We start from the raw sequence: 15457 nt of genomic DNA on the forward strand, positions 1-15457 counted from the left end.
ACATTTACTTTTCTGAAATCTAGAGGTGAAGCTGGTATTTACTTCCTGAGAAACATCATCTTTATTCTCTTTCCTGTTACCTGTACTCTGAGTAGAGGCAACGTACTTACTCTCAGATTTCCCTTTTTCTTTAGAATATCTCTTGTGAGTGAGAACATATTCATCAGCTAAAACTGCAGCATCAGACAAATTATCTATTCTTTTCTCATCAAGATATAGGCTTACATCTTTATAAATACACCTTTTGAAATCCTCCAGCAAAATCATCTGCTTAAATTTACCAAAATCAGAATCCACATTCTTAGAATTTAACCACTGCTCTAACAGATCTTCTTTGATTTTTGCATACTCAACATGGGATTGCTTATCTTGCTTGTAAGTTGTCCTAAATTTTACTCTATAGGCTTCAGGAACAAGCTCATAGGCCTTAAGAATCAAGCTCTTAACTACATCATAATTATCAGACTGATCCTGAGGCAAAGATGCATAAGTTACTTGAGCTTTACCGGTGAGAACAGTTTGAAGGAGTACTGGCCAATACTCCTTGGGCCAACTAAAACCTGTAGCTACCCTCTCAAACAATTGAAAATACTTTGTTAAATCAGATTCATTAAAAGGAGGGACAAGTTTAACATTTTTAGCCACATCAAAATCATCAGAGCTAGATGATCCAGTTCCACCTTGTTTCATACGATACTCATGGTCTGCCTGAATCCTGGCAAGTTCAATTTGTGCCTGAGCCAGTACCTGTGCCTCTTGAATACGAGCATTTGCCTCATTAACACGAGCCTCCGCCTCCTTAGCCTTAGCTGTAACTTAGCTAATTCAATCTGCGTTTGCTCATTTGGAGGAGTTACATTAAACAAGCTTTCATTAATCATGTCAACAATTTGATCTTTAGAATGATGAGAGCGAACAGCAATTCCCAATTGTTGAGCAACAAGCTTAAGTTCATTCTTTGTTCTGTTTTCTACATCACACACTGTTTGCACATTTGACAAAAAATCTTTGGCTTCATCAAGTGTAGTAATAGTAGACATAATTAATAAGTAACAGTCACAAAATATCAAGCAATATCCTTATGATAATATCCTGAATATCCTGATAAGAGGTCGCCAAATCTATGTTACGGAACAGAGAAAGATAACATACACTTTAAGTGAGAATACCAAGAGTCACTACTGTCCCGTAGTGTTCCAGGTTCAAAACAAGAGAGTTAGGTAAAATTACAAGTTAAAGTTTAATGCTCAAACTAACAACAAAACATTCAGGACTCATAAGGATACTGTAATGGCAAATAAACAGGTTAAATATATGGTTAACTGCAATAGCCTCTATTAACAACAAATTAGCAAGAGTAAATTTATCTAAGTCAGCCCTGATAAAATGAGATACCAGATAATACTCAGTGAATGCCAGATAAATTATTACAGATACAAACTGTTATCAAAAATGACTGACATAAAACCCAACATTAATCAAAAACCTCACTAGGCCTAAGAATCAACCTTATGCTACACAGTACAAGAAAAAATGCAACAACACTTATACTCAAATTACACACAGCTGCTAGATGTTTGAAGATTTCTTGATCACTCACAATAATAATATCTGTACAGGGGAGGACAGAGATGTGAACAAAATGAGGAGCAGATCTAAGTGGCAATGATGCAGAGACTGAGCTCATTATATAGGGGCCAGGAGAGCTTGATACAACTTGTAAGAAGGACGCGCAAATGAAGCCATGGGGACAAAGAGCTGAAAATCCCGCTCTGAATAACAGAGAGAACGACTTACTCTACTATAACGGTAGAAGGGGGGGACTGAGGCAGAACACGCTCGTGATCAAACATGCAGCAACTGTGCGTTAAAATTACACAAAGGATGATGAAATCATAGGCTATGTAACAATATATATATATATATATATATATATATATATATATATATATATATATATATATATATATATATATATATATATATATATTGTATGTGTGCGTGCAAGGATGGCGCCTTTGTGCCTCCTGCCCTCAGCAGACGAAATCCTTCATAACTCCAAAGAGCAAAGTTTTCAAGTCTTTCTTGGGATCTAGTTTTGGTCCTAGAGTTTTTCTATACCAAAAGCCCCCCTCAGAGTTGCTAAAATACAGTCTGAATGCTAAAAAATAATGTACAAACTGCCTATTTCAACATTCCTTTCTTTTTTTTTCCTTTTCACTGCTAGAACTGTTTGCCTCTAGAATGGCAATACCAAATACCTTGGTTTTCTCACAAACGGGTTTGTTTTTCTAGTGGGTATTATCCCTGACAGACATTAGATAGCCCCAGAGTTAACTACTCACCCGCCTGGTCAGGTTTTTTTTTAATTAATATCCCCAGCGTTTTTGTCTCTTTAATAAGGGCCGACATACACTCATTGCTATTCAGTCTTGCATTTTTCTATTGATTAAATTTTAAAATATCAATAAATACCGTAAACGAATGTAAAACAAACTGTTGAGCCACTATTAGTTAACTTTACACATTGACAACATTTTGATGCAAACAGTTAATTTTTGAACAGTATTTTCTTGCAAGTGACTTGCTGAAAGATGGCATAGTATGGAGTGTACACGTACTGTAATATATTATCAGTGTAGTGTGTTTCTAAACATTTTACAGCGCTACAGTAGCCTAGTGCTAATCCTGATTTTTTTTTATTACTTTACAGTACCGTATAACAAAAATTTACAACAAAACAAGTGAAAATTAATTTTAAGAAGTGTAAATTAATACTTCATGATGGTTTTGTTTATTGTAATATGCATCATCATCATCATCATCATCAACATCAGTAAGCAATAACACAGTGCACTGATATTCGTAACTAAACATAGGCCTGCACACTGTACAGTATTTGCATTCAATATGTACCATTTGAAATCTGCACAACAGTACAGAGCAGATCCATTACTTTATTAATGTACAATACGGTATAACAGCCTAACTGGCCAGAATGGAAGTTTATGCCTGCTTGTTTACATACATCAGAATACGAATGTCTGTAATAGACTAAATAACTTGAATTTCATCATCTTTTGCACATGTCTCAACATAGGTATTTACAGTATTGTTAGATACATCTGTTATAAAAACAGTGATGCACAACACTGCACAACATACAGTGTACTGAAAATTACAGTACAGAATTGTATGTCCTTTACTATACTGTACCTAAAAAGAAATAACAGCATAATTATTACCTTCAGAATAAATTTTAATACTGTATAGTATTATAATTATTAGTTATTTTAACAAGAACCAACATGAATGTCTTCACTCTAAATTTCATCATCACTGTAGTGCATGTTTCAACATGCAATATACTTCTGAAAGAAATAACAATACAGTATTGTACTGCACAACATATTTTCTGAACACTGAAGTGTGTAAAATATTACAAGAAACAAAAAAATGTATACTGTAAAAAAAAACATGATGGTTAAGAAAAAATTAAACTTAGGATTTACCCGGCCAGGTTTCTTTTGTATAAATCCTGGGCAGCTTAGGTAAAAATTTATATATATATATATATATATATATATATATATATATATATATATATATATATATATATATATATATATATATATATTATTTGACCCTACTAAAACAAATTTTTTGGAAAATCGGAGGATCAGGGAAAATTGAAGTGACCTGGATCTGAGAACAATCAATTACTGTTTTCACCCCTCAGCTCCAACAGTTATGAATCGACCAGTACCAAATTTGAAGAGAGAGAGTTTAGGTTAAGTCAAGGATGACGTGACTAACTTGAGAAAAATAGGTCATGTGTCAAGGTCACAGGGCTAGGTCGGCTTAAAAACTTCTGCTCCAGTATTGGACCCAACATAAAGAAGGGCTACAGAGGTCAGGACTGGAAGAAGCAATCCGAATTTTAGAGCTGTCGGTCGAAGGTCAAGGTCAAACGGAAGCGTCAAAGGCTCTACATTAAAACATTTGCCGGGGCAGGTGTTGTACGCTCTGAATGCTGCATCTTGTTTTTTATCAACACAGGATGTTATTTACTTCATGAAAGCCCCTTCGAGCGAGAAAGAGGTGGCAGAACCTTCATTTGCCTAATTATATCTGTCCATCTATCTATCTATCTGTCTATCCATCTATATCCATATCTCTCTCTCTCTCTCTCTCTCTCTCTCTCTCTCTCTCTCTCAATATATATATATATATATATATATATATATATATATATATATATATATATGTGTGTGTGTGTGTGTGTGTCTGTGTGTGTAAAAATGTATCTAATGAGAGAGAGAGAGAGAGAGAGAGAGAGAGAGAGAGAGAGAGAGAGAGAGAATATGATGAACGATCATGGGCGGGATTAAACCCATAGGAAGAACGAAACAAGCAAATAAAACTAAAAAGAGGCTACGAGTATATTTACTAAGGCTGGGTGCCATCGGAACAAGGAATAAAAGAACAAAACATATGAAAGTGAAATGCATAAAGATGAAAAGTGCTCACATAAAGAAAACTACACCGAGGTTGTACAAGTTCTTAGAATAGTTTTTCACATATCAGGCGAAATCCTGAATATGTACTGACCAGAACAGCTGTAGTAAAACTGAGCATTGAAGAAAAAGTACCAAGGAGGCCAGGTTGTCTAAATACTGACCTTTTTTAGAGCTTAAGTTGTAGAGTATAAGATTGCGTGATTATACTTCTGTCTTCTCCCATACAGCTAACCTATACTACATAGCCTAGTAAATGTGAATATGTATGTGAAAAAAAAAAAAAATCCTGATATACATGTATTACAATTTACACTTGTTATTTTGCAAATCAGTTAAGAATCACGTTAAACACGACCCTAGACGATAAAGGGGAGGACTTTGAATATACAGGAGTAAATGATCAGCTGGAAGATAATTACACTTTTTGAGGCAGTGATCAGGTGGAAGATAATTGCCAACTTAGTTCGAGGCCTCCTACCCCATGGTTAGGTCTTGCTTGCCAGGCTGGTAGACACTGCGCCGTATTCTTGGCACAAAACACTTCGTAGCACATTTTTCTTGACTATTACTTTACTTATCACACCCTACAGTGTCTTGTGTGATAGACATTTATCATTCTTACACCAGTATCTTTGTCATCTGAAAAATACTAAAAGGAAATAGACTGTTCCATGGAAAATCAAGCACTGAAGAAAAGTTGCTGAGAAATGTCCTACGTCAACGAAAATTCCAGCCAGTATGATTCCATATTCCTGAACTCAGAAGCCCCGTCGGCACCTTGCTATTTCCTTCAGCTACATTGCGTTTTGCCGATTTTGTTTTTGATTTCTTTTTTTAATAACAGAACAGAGGAAGGGAAAACAAATGAATAAAAAAAAAAAAATCCATACACCATTACTGGTGTCCTCTGTTCATAAAATATCTGTAACAGTTAGACCTGAACAGCTGTAGGTTTAAGTTTGGAGGGAAACAACTCTGGGGAAGCGAGTTCCAGAGGGATGCAGTTCGGGGAATGAAAGGATTCTTATAGGCAGAAGTTCTGCAATAAGGCTGAGTGACATTCCAGTCATGAGCGCTACCAGATGCTCGTGTCGCACGAGGGAAGGCATGGAGAGGTGGCGCCATGGACGCAACTTCGTCTGAGCATTTGCCATAAAAATATCTGGAAAATAATGCAAAGGAGGCAACATTCCTTCTTACTCGTAGGAAAGGTAGTTTATTTGTAATGGCAGGGTTGTTAACGATTCTAACAGCTTTGTTCTGAATTTTGACTAGTTGTTTTAATGCAACCTTTCCACATCCATTCCACCAGGGTGAGCAATATTCAAGCTAAGAGCACATATGACTCATAAATTATAGCTAACTGCTCGTCAGTGAAGAAGTTACGGACTCTACAATAATCCAAGTTTCTTTGAGGAGGATCTAGCAAGTGAGATTGAGTATGTCAATGGTGGATCTTTCGTGGCGAAAACCATATTGTCTATCACTAATTACGTTGTTGGATTCAAGATGTTTAACAATGTGTTTATTAATTAAAGTTTCAAATGCCTTACCAAGAGAAGATGTGACAGCTATTGGTCTGTAATCAGAGGGGTCAGAGGAACTTCCTTTCTTAGGAACTGGGTCGATATTGGCTTCTTTCCATGAATTTGGGAATGAAGAAGTACGTATGCATGGTCGATTTTATTGAGATTAACAGAGACGTTTCAAATTGGAGGTGTTACATACAACATTGTTTAATCCGCACACCATTTGTTGTTCTCTTAATTTATATAAACATGATCCGGTAGTAACAGAAATAAGCCTTCATATACTTTTTTTTTTTGGGGGGGGGGCCTATCGACCATTGGGGCCAAAGCCCCTGATCATTAAGGCCGTATATATATATATGTGTACATACATTTCATATACTTAATCGGGTTCAAGGGTCTTTCTTCCTTTCTGCTGAAGTGGATGCCGCTCTCTCACCTTTAGAACGTCTTTCACACAAAAACTCTTTTATGTGACCAATAATCACTACGGGTATCATATCTGTCTCTCGAACTACGTTAAAATAATACGTTTAGCGGTTCGAATTATTTTTCCATTTTTTTCCATACAGATTATTATGCTGACGTAATGGGACGGAGACGGAACAACCTCATGACTTGTGTATTTCTTAAAAGTAGAGGTCACTCGTAAATAACTTATGGACCCTGGAAATACTTTAACTTGTGTTTCGGGAGCTCCGTATTCTTCTAAAAGCATTATACGCCATGGTGTTAAAGAAAATTCTATGGATATTATTAGTTAAAGTAGTTGGTAGACAATTATATAAAACATGAAGAACATTGTTTAAGAAGTTCATAACATTTCCTCTTACAATTTCTTTCCTACTCTGAATGTTTAATCAAATTCTATAGCACTGCGTATCTTCCAATTAGTACCCATGAATCATTTAGTTGTGATTCCATCGGCGAATTAAAGAATTACCATGATGTTTTCCAGTCTTATATCAACAAGGAAGTAACATGCAGGAGATTTGCTTGGGTCACTCCATCCAGAACTGAGGCGATAAACAAATAGACAGATAATTTTGCAGATGCATTGGACATGGATAGTCCATCAAAATGGGGGGGAAAAAAAAAACTCTCTCTTACGGCAAGTATTTGTCTGCAATGAGGATTCCCTCAAAAAAGCGGTAATCACATATACCGTTATTGTACACAGCCCAGCAGCCAAAACAGATACAGACATGCGCCAGTCAGCACAATATAGCATCCACAGAATTTTTCCAGCTGAAGTGAGGAAATCATCATGAATGAATAATCAAATTCCAATGTTGTTTAAAAAATTGCAGTTCGGTAGGCGTGGTAGTTACTTATAAACTGAACGTTCAATCCCGAAAAAAAAAAAAGCTGGTTGGGGTAGACGTCGAAGAATGGCCTGAGATGGTGGTAGATGGTGAAACAGGACTGGCTTGGTACACCCTGTGAAGATGGGTCAGGTATGTGGAATAGTATCGGTAAGGTGAACATTTACCTTTAACTTTTGTCTAAACGGAACAACAAAACACAACAATAAGTGTGCACACGTACTCATATACCTGACGAACCAGTCCACATGTAAAGATAAAATAAAGTAAGAATGAAAGGCAGTAAAAAGGACAGAAGTAAATCCATCAGAGGTGAATGGTCCCCTAATCTTGAAGAAAAAAGTATGAGGTATAAATGCCAGGCACAATGATGCTTACTAATGGTGATTGTGGTGTTGCGTGAGGTCCGGCTGATACGTGAGTGTCGTGTTAATTGGCAATGGGCGGGTATGTCGTGTGGCCCCGCCGTAACGGTGCCGGCAATACGGTAATGATGGCGGTGTGACTGGTGAAGGAACTCCGCCGCACTGCCGCCGGCAATGTGGTAAAGGTGGCCGCGTGACTGGTGGAGAAACCCCGCCGTAATGCTGACGGCAGTGTTAATTATGGCCGCTAGAGTTGGTGGAGGAGCCCCCTCCATAATGCTGCCTGCATTGCCTTTGTTTTTCTGTATAGTGATAGTAACGTAAAAACTGAGAAATATACATCAAAGAAAATTGCAATACGTCTCTATTGTTACCTTCAGGTTGGTGTGTGAGAAGGGGGAGTGTTGTTGACACTGGAGTGGACGCATTACCTGCTCTGGCGACCGACTTCACAAGGTGTTAACATTTATTATATGCTTAACTCCACACGGCTTGCAGCCGGTGCAGTGGCCATCTCGGTTGGGCAGACTCATTTACACTGAGCATGCCGGTCAAGAGGAATCCATTATTTTAATGGACTTTACAACACACACACACACACACACACACACACACACACACACACACACACACACACACATTATATCGTTCGATCGTTTCGTTTCGTTTTTGAGGCTCCAACATGTTTGCGTGCTTCGGCCTTGGTCACCTAATGGCGGCTCTCTATGCTGCTCGATCTATGGCAGCCTCCATGTTCAGTCCCTTAACCTGAGGTCACACTTAATGACCTCGTTCCACGTCTTTTTCGGTCTACCCTTCGCAACCCCAACCACAATATTAATGTGTCTCACTTCCTGCACCCAATTATCATCCCCAACGCTCTCCACATGTCAAACCACCTCAATCTACCTCTCCTCATCACAACACCAATACATTCCTGTCCTATCCTACCTCTCAGCTCTTCCATCGTAAACCTAGCCCCCTCAGGGCTTGCACGCAAGGACGCACTGCACGTCCACCTAATCATTGTCATTTTTGCACGTTTGGGCCTGCTAATATCCTCTTCCTTTACTGCCCAGGTTTCACTACCATACTGTATTACACTCCTAACACATGCTGAGTAAAAAGATACCTTGGCATATATATATATATATATATATATATATATATATATATATATATATATATATATATATATATATATATATATATATATATATATATATATATATATTGTTACATAGCCTATGATTTCATCATCCTTTGTGTAATTCTAACGTACAGTATGCTGCATGTTTGATCACGAGCGTGTTCTACCTCACTCCCCCCTTCCACCCTTATAGTAGAGTAAGTTGTTCTTTCTGTTGTTCAGAGCAGGAGTGTCAACTCTTTTCCCCTCTGGTTTCATTTGCGCGTCCTTCTTACAAGTTGTATCAAGCTCTGCCGGCCCCTATATAATGAGCTCAGTCTCTGCATTAATTGCCACTTAGATCTACTCCTCATTTTGTTCACATCTCTGTCCTCCCCTGTACAATTGTTATTATTATTGTGAGTGCTCAGGAAGTCTCCAACCATCTAGCAGCTGTGTAATTTGAGTATAACTGTTATTGCATTTTTTTTTGTACTGTGCAGCATGGGGTGTTAATTCTTAGGCCTCGTGAGGTTTTTGTGATTCACGTGTTTTTATGTCAGTCATTTTTGATAATATTTTGTATCTATAACAATATATCTTGCATTCACTGAGTATTATCTAGTTTTCTCATTTTATCAGGGCTGACTTAGATAAATTTACTCTTGCTAATTTCGTGTTAATAGAGGCTATTGCAGTTAACCATATATTTAACCTGTTATTTGCCATTACATTATCCTTATGCGTCCTGAATGTTTTGTTGTTAGTTTGAGCATTAAACTTTAACTTGTAATTTTACCTAACTCTTTTGTTTTGAACCTGGAACTTTGCGGGACAGTTTTCTCTGTTCCGTAACATAAATTTGGCGACCTCTTATCAGGATATTCAGGATATTATCATCAGGATATTGCTTGATATTTTGTGACTGTGATTTATTCATGATGTCTACTATTACTACGCTTGATGAAGCCAAAGATTTTTTGTCAAATGTGCAAACAGTGTGTGATGTAGAAAACAGAACAAAGAATGAACTTAAGTTTGTTGCTCAACAATTGGGAATTGCAGTTCACTCTCATCATTCTAAAGATCAAATTGTTGGAATGATTAATAAAAGCTTGTTTAATGTAACTCCTCCAAATGCGCAAACGCAGATTGAAATAGCTAAGTTACAGCTAGCTCTGCAGGAGGCTCGTGCTAAGGAGGCTGAATTTCAGGCAAATGCTAAGGAGGCGGAGTCTCAGGCTCGTATTCAGGAGGCTGAATTTCAGGCAAATGCTCGTATTCAGGAGGCACAGGTACAGGCTCAGGCACAAATTGAACTTGCTAGGATTCAGGCAGACCATGAGTATCGTATGAAACAAGGTGGAACTGGATCATCTAGCTCTGATGATTTTGATGTGGCTAAAAATGTTAAACTTGTCCCTCTTTTTAATGAATCTGATTTACCAAAGTATTTTCAGTTGTTTGAGAGGGTAGCTACAGGTTTTAATTGGCCCAAAAAGTATTGGCCAGTACTCCTTCAAACTGTTCTCACCGGTAAAGCTCAAGTAACTTATGCATCTTTGCCTCAGGATCAATCTGATAATTATGATGTAGTTAAGAGCTTGATTCTTAAGGCCAATGAGCTAGTTCCTGAAGCCTATAGAGTAAAATTTAGGACAACTTACAAGCAAGATAAGCAATCCCATGTTGAGTATGCAAAAATCAAAGAAGATCTGTTGGAGCAGTGGTTAAATTCTAAGAATGTGGATTCTGATTTTGACAAATTTAAGCAGATGATTTTGCTGGAGGACTTCAAAAGGTGTATTAATAATGATGTAAGCCTATATCTTGATGAGAAAAGAATAGATAATTTGTCTGATGTTGCAGTTTTAGCTGATGAATATGTTCTCACTCACAAGAGATATTCTAAAGAAAAAAGGAAAGCTGAGAGTAAGTACGTTGCCTCTACTCAGAGTACAGGTAACAGGAAAGAGAATAAAGATAATGTTTCTCAGGAAGTAAATACCAGCTCCACCTCTAGATTTCAGAAAAGTAAATGTACTGATTGTAGTAAGCTTGGTCGTACTACAGAGAAATGTTTCAGGAGACAGCGTGATGTGAACAAAAAGGAGTCTTTAAATATACAGTCAATTGGTCTAGTATCCACCCTTGAGAGTTCCCAGAATTCTCTAACTGAGTTAACTGAACCTGCTTTGAGGGGTAAATTAAATCCTCATGATGAAGCTCCTCTTTTGAGCAGTAACGTGGGTGACACTCTCAAGAGTTCATGTGCTAATTTTCTGTCTGATGGTTTTGTCAGTCCTCTGGACAGTAATAACAGGAAATCAGTTAAAATATATCGTGATACAGGTGCTTGCCAATCCCTTATGCTGACCAGTGTTCTAGGCTCTAATGTTAATTCCTCTGATGAAACTGTAATCTTACAAGGTGTAGGGAATAATTACTTCTCTGTCCCTCTGTGCAGAGTGAATTTAGAGTCTGGTTTTGTTAATGGTTCCGTTATGGTTGGGTTGGTTGAGACACTCCCAATGTCAGGTGTAACTTTATTACTTGGAAATGATATTGGTGGAAGTCAAGTGTGTCCAGCTCCTCAGTTGTCTAGTGAGCCAGTGGTTGCGGCCCAGGATTGTGATGTCCCTGATGTGTTCCTTACATGTGCTGTCACTAGGGCTAAGTCTAAAGTTACTGGTGACTTAGAGGATAATGATGATGATGATGTTATCCTAGCTGACACTTTTCTTGCTAATTTGGACCACTCACCAGATGAGGCAGTACCCCGTAGTATTGATAATTTGTCTCGTCAAGAGTTGGTTGAGTTGCAGGTTGCTGACCCTGAGTTGAAAGGTCTAGCTAACTCTGCTTGCAGTGAGGAAGAGTCAGCTGGTGCTTCTACTTGTTATTATATAAAGTCAGGAGTACTTATGAGGAAGTGGAGACCCCCAACAGAATCAGCCGACTGTGAATGGGAGGTTGTACATCAAGTTGTCATCCCTCGTGTTTGTAGGCAGGATATCATTAGAGTGGCTCATGATTCCAGTTTGACAGGACACCTTGGAGTGAGGAAGACTGTGGCACGCATTTTGAAACACTTCTACTGGCCAGGTATCTTCAGGGATGTTTCCTGGTATTGTAAGTCTTGTCACACCTGTCAAGTTGTGGGGAAGTGTAATCAGACCGAAAAGGTTGCACCTCTAGTTCCCATTCTCCTTTTGAGGCGCCATTCACCCGTGTATTGGTGGATATTATGGGCCCTCTTCCTAAGACTTCTTCAGGATTTTCTTATGTGCTGACCCTGATTGATATGGTTACTCGTTATCCTGAAGCCATTCCACTTAGAAATATCTCAGCAAAGAACGTGGTTAAGGAAATGCTAGGGTTCTTCACAAAGTTTGGTCTGCCCAAGGAGGTACAGTCAGACCGGGGAAGTAATTTTATGTCAAATGTTTTCAAGCAGTCTCTGAAAGAGTTGGGCATCCCCCAGATCACGTCTTCAGCTTACCATCCCCAGACCCAAGGAGCGCTGGAGAGATATCATCAAACACTCAAATCGATACTCAAGAAATACTTTTTGGAACATCAGAAAGACTGGGATAAAGGTCTTCCATTCGTTGTATTTGCCGCAAGAGAATCTCCAAATGAATCACTGGGCTTCTCACCTTTTGAACTACTGTTTGGCCATGAAGTAAGAGGACCCCTTAAGCTACTCAAGGAATGCTGGCTGTCGGAGGAAGATGACGTCAACCTGCTGGAGTATGTGATGAAGTTCAAAGAACGGCTGTCCACTGCTTTACAGCTGGTGAGAGAGAATTTAGGAGCTGCTCAGAAGAAGATGAAGACTTGGTATGATAAGAAGTCCAGGTTACGCCACTTTCAGCCAGGAGATCAGGTTTTGATTCTGCTACCAGTGCATGGGCAACCTCTTCAAGCCAAGTTTAGTGGTCCTTATTTCGTGGAGAAGAAACTCAGTGATGTCAACTATGTCATCGCCACACCAGATCGTAGAAAGAACAAGCAACTTTGTCACATCAACATGATAAAGTTATATCACAGGCGGGACGAAAATAACCCAGTCTGCACTGTAGCTGTTCCACCCGAGTCTGCAAGTGAAGTTCTCCCGTGCAGCATGAGCCTGAGTGATAGTTTGGGGAAGAATCCTGATATCATGAATGATCTCCAGACTAAGCTTTCTCATCTACCTCCCGAGGAAAGGCAGGAGTTTTCGGCATTACTGCAGGAGTACCCGCAAGTGTTCCATGCCACTCCAGGAAGAACCACTGTGTTGATGCATGATGTCGATGTTGGAGATGCAAAGCCAATTAAACTGCCTCCTTACCGTGTGAACCCAGTGAAAGTTCCTCTCATCCAGAAGGAGCTTGGCTACCTGTTGGACCACAAGATGATTGAGCCCTGTCAGAGCGAGTGGAGTTCTCCTGTCACTCTAGTCCCTAAGCCAGGTGGGTCACACCGGCTTTGCATTGACTACAGACGTGTTAATCAGATAACTAAAACAGACACTTACCCTCTCCCTCGTGTGGAAGATTGCATACTTCGTAGACAAGATCGGAAAGGCTAGGTACATAAGTAAGTTTGATTTGTTAAAGGGATACTGGCAAGTACCTATGACTGAACGTGCTAGGGAGATCTCATGTTTTGTAACACTAGGAAAGACTTTTGCATGTTCTGTAATGCCATATGGTATGAAGAATGCACCAGCCACATTTCAGAAGCTCATGAATGTTGTAACAGAGGGTTTGGCAGGGTGTGTTGTTTATATTGATGATGTATTAATCTTCAGTGACAACTGGAAAGATCACCTATGCCATGTCAGTAAATTTCTTGAGCGTTTGGTTCAGGCTAATCTTGTACCTAATTTATCAAAGTGTGAGTTTGGTCCAGCTAAAGTTCAGTACCTTGGGTACGTAATTGGTGATGGACATGTTGCACCACCAGCAGCTAAGGTTCAGGTTATAAGTGATCTTCCCAGACCTAAAAGTAGGAAAGAGCTCCAAAGATTTTTGGGAATGGTAGGTTATTACAGGAGATTTGTTCTTAACTGTTCAATTCTTGTATCACCACTTACAGACCTACTGAAAAATGGAGTTAAATTTGTCTGGACCGATAACTGTGAATCCTCTTTCAGCAATCTTAAAGCTATCCTATTAAGTTAGCCAGTGCTCGCTACTCCAAATTTTGCTAAGCCTTTTAAGATGGCTGTTGATGCAAGTGATACAGGAGCTGGGGCTGTTTTGCTGCAAGAGGATGATCAGGGTATTGAACACCCTGTATCTTATTACAGTAAGAAGTTCACTCCACCTCAAAAGAACTACTCAACTATTGAGAAAGAGCTTTTGGCCTTGATTTTGGGTTTACAACATTTTTCATTTTATTTGTGTTCTGGTTTTGACCCCATAGTCATTTATACCGATCATAACCCACTGAAATTCCTTAGTAAGTTTAATGATAAAAATCAGAGATTGACAAGATGGAGTCTACTTCTTCAGGAGTATTCATTAGACATACAACATGTCAAGGGGAAGGAGAATGTTATTGCAGATTGCTTATCTAGACTTTAGACAGATTGTTTTAGAGTAATAAGAAATTTCCTTTGTAAATTTCTTTTTCTTTGTGGGGAGGTGTTACATAGCCTATGATTTCATCATCCTTTGTGTAATTCTAACGTACAGTATGCTGCATGTTTGATCACGAGCGTGATCTACCTCACTCCCCCCTTCCACCCTTATAGTAGAGTAAGTTGTTCTTTCTGTTGTTCAGAGGAGGAGTGTCAACTCTTTGTCCCCTCTGGCTTCATTTGCGCGTCCTTCTTACAAGTTGTATCAAGCTCTGCCGGTCCCTATATAATGAGCTCAGTCTCTGCATTAATTGCCACTTAGATCTACTCCTCATTTTGTTCACATCTCTGTCCTCCCCTGTACAGTTGTTATTATTGTGAGTGCTCAGGAAGTCTCCAACCATCTAGCAACTGTGTAATTTGAGTATAACTGTTATTGCATTTTTTCTTGTACTGTGCAGCATGGGGTGTTAATTCTTAGGCCTAGTGAGGTTTTTGTGATTCATGTGTTTTTATGCCAGTCATTTTTGATAATATTTTGTATCTGTAATAATATATCTTGCATTCACTGAGTATTATCTGGTTTTCTCATTTTATCAGGGATGACTTAGATAAATTTGCTCTTGCTAATTTCGTGTTAATAGAGGCTATTGCAGTTAACCATATATTTAACCTGTTTTTTGCCATTACATTATCCTTATGAGTCCTGAATGTTTTGTTGTTAGTTTGAGCATTAAACTTTAACTTGTAATTTTACCTAACTCTTTTGTTTTGAACCTGGAACTTTGCGGGACAGTTTTCTCTGTTCCGTAGCAATATATATATATATATATATATATATATATATATATATATATATATATATATATATATAGCGTTTCTTTTATAAAGGTTTCCGCAGGCTTGCATGCGTCAACCTTGATCAGCTAAAGGCGGCTCTCCATGGTGCTTGATATCCTGCAGTATCCCTGATCAGTCCCTTATCCCTGGGTTCAAGCTCCATGACCTCGTCTCATG

Source organism: Coenobita brevimanus, chromosome 104 (assembly GCF_032717465.1).
Source record: "Coenobita brevimanus isolate Jiangsu-jjx chromosome 104, ASM3271746v2, whole genome shotgun sequence".
Classification (NCBI taxonomy): Eukaryota; Metazoa; Arthropoda; class Malacostraca; order Decapoda; family Coenobitidae; genus Coenobita; species Coenobita brevimanus.